Raw genomic sequence first — 2,784 nt, 5'->3', positions numbered from 1 at the left:
CACTTGAGGACCAAGATGTTGAACTCACAATTGTCTTGAGCATTCAACCCTTGTCATCTCGTCCTCTGCCTACTTTCGATACTAGGTCGTCTACTAATCTTGGCCTATAATCTCCAGACAATCTCGTTCAAACTCTAGAGAAATCGTCGACCACTAACGGTCAGCTTGGACTAGTTATCTACCCTCCGAACCCTCTATTTGACCTTTTTGTGATATCACCGCAGTGTCCTTAAAGTCTGTACAAATAGCCGGGTGTTCCTTCAGAAATATCCCTTTGTACTCGTTCGGCCATTCGTCGTCGTTTGTTTTCAGACATGGAACCTGAAGGCAATGCTCTAGTCACATCTCCGGATGAGTCCAAATTTTCTACTCCACACACTGTTGAGGGAGAAGAATTGCAATTGCAGTTTCATCCCAAGGGTTTCCCTTTTTTAGAAGGTATTCCCACCAGTTTTCCACCCAACTATGTGTCTTTGGCACATTTGGCTTCAAGTACACCTAGTGCCTCATCACTTTACCATAATCCTATATGAGCGCCAGGCACCAAGCCTACGTTAGGTCCATTCATTACGAACATGACTTCCCAACAGGTTGTTACTTCAGTCTCGGTGCAACCCACCATTCTGAATACCCTTGTATCATCAATCCCAGTTACCCGTCAGGCACAACCGGTAGTTTCAAAGATTGTCTCTGTCAGTTCCTCCATCCCGCTAGTCAGTGGCTAGGTTGTGCCACCGCCTGGGGGGCAGAACTTGAATGTTTCTATGGTGTTAGGTGCCACTAATGTGAGCATCTCACAAGCTCACATGTTTGGTATAAACCAACCTTCTTCTGGTATTATTTATAACCCCGCTGATACTACTAGGTCAAGCAATGTCCAGTACCAACAGGTTCAGAATCTCGTTGGTCCGTCTGGATCGAGAAATATTCAATATCATCAACCCTATGGGGCTCAGGTCCAATACCAAAATCCTTACATTCCATATGGTTCTCAAGGAATGGTTAATCAACCTTACGCCTTCCAATCTGGGTAGTACATCCAGCCTGGCTATGGCCAAATTCAGTTTGGTAATTTCTTGGGCACTGTTCAAGTACCCTTGCAATAGCAAGGATAGCCTCTGTAACCACAAGGGAAGCCTTTGTTACCACAAGGGCAACCTTTGTTGAAGCAAGGGCTCTCTGCATAAGAGCAAGGGCAAATGATCCCGCAGCAAGGTCAACTCTTGCAACACTTATAGCAAGCTGTGTAGCAGTAGATGCAATGTACTTCGCACACTTCTCAACCCATGTCCTCGTAGAGCCAACATTTGCAACCCCAGGGACAAATTTTTCAACCGCAAGGTCAACCCTCACAACAACAAAAACAACGAGGGTAGTAGCAACCCTTGTATAACTATCAACAAGGTCAAGGTCAAGTCCTGCAGCAGCAGGCTCAAAATCCTCATGTCCTAGGTCAACAGGGTCAAAATCCTTACCGGTCAAGGGCATCAAGTACATAATCTCTATGTCCAAGGGAAACAAGTGTATCAACCTTATGCCCAAGAACTACAGGTCCAAAACCCTCTTGTTCAAGGACAACAGGTTCATCATCCATATGTTCAAGGACAACAGGTCCCATATCCATATGTCCAAGGTCAACAAGCTCAACAGCCTTTTAACCCATACATTTCTTATCAGCAACCTATGGCTAGATAGTTCCAAGGTATTCAAGGTCAAAATCCTCCCTATGGTCAAGGTAATCCACAATGGGGGCAGCCTCAGATGCCATATGGCCAAAATCCTTACCAGCAGGGATGGGCTCCTCCCTATGCGCCCTCTTATCGACCTCCTATGCCTTTTAACACTCAATTGCCTTTCTTGGGTACGCTCGAGTTACCAGATGTAAATCGCCTTACGAATGATCTAATCCTTCATTCACCGTACCTGCCTCCAGTGTCATATAAGATACTAAGTGATTGCCCAAAGTTTGATAGGAAAGCTAAAGAAGATCCTCAGGCCCATGTGATGACATATCACCTTTGGTGCTCATCGAACTCGTACGTAGACAATTCTATTTGTCTCCGTCTTTTCCAGTGAACCCTCATGGGTGATACAGCAACGTGGTACATCGAGCTACCTTGAAGTACTTACCATGACTTTAACTCTTTAACCATGGATTTCCTCATGCATTTTTAGCTGTCGGTTTGCTATGAAACTGGCACCTATTTTCTCACATTGCTTAAGCAAGATACTGGGACACATCTCTGATCACTTCCATGAATGGAGGCATAGGAATCGCCTGATCAAATTCGATATTTCGGATTAGTTTCTCATTAAATGGTTTACCAAATCATTCGTAGCCCCAATTTCTCGTGATATAGCTATAGGTGGATGCGTCACTGAAGAGCAGGCCATTTCTTGTGCCCAATACTTGGATCTCGTTTACTCTCAATCTAACACTTTATATGAGTTATTACCCAATGCTCTGTGGCCATCATCCAATCCTGCAGCATCAAAGTCACTAGTTGTTCCTCCTGTCGATGGAGTTATTGGTTCAATATCCCAGGCCCTTCCTAAAAAATCTTTTAAACAGAAGTCGGTCTTGAATGATGTCCATAATAGCTCATCTCAAAATCCACTTGGCCTTGGTAAAACCTGATAGGTACACGTTGTCCAGTCTACGTAAAAAAATCCTCAAAAGGAAAAAAGAAAGGAAAAGGAAAAGCTAAAGCTGATGCCCTTAAACAGGGTCCTCCCAAATTGTCTGCTTACGAATATTTGCAATGGAAACATAAGTATCCCTGC

Source organism: Pinus tabuliformis, chromosome 8 (assembly GCF_031772625.1).
Source record: "Pinus tabuliformis cultivar Carrire ecotype Pingquan chromosome 8, CPIR1, whole genome shotgun sequence".
In the NCBI taxonomy this organism is placed as follows: Eukaryota; Viridiplantae; Streptophyta; class Pinopsida; order Pinales; family Pinaceae; genus Pinus; species Pinus tabuliformis.
The sequence above is the reverse complement of the archived record's forward strand: the minus strand, read 5'-3'. Positions refer to the sequence as shown.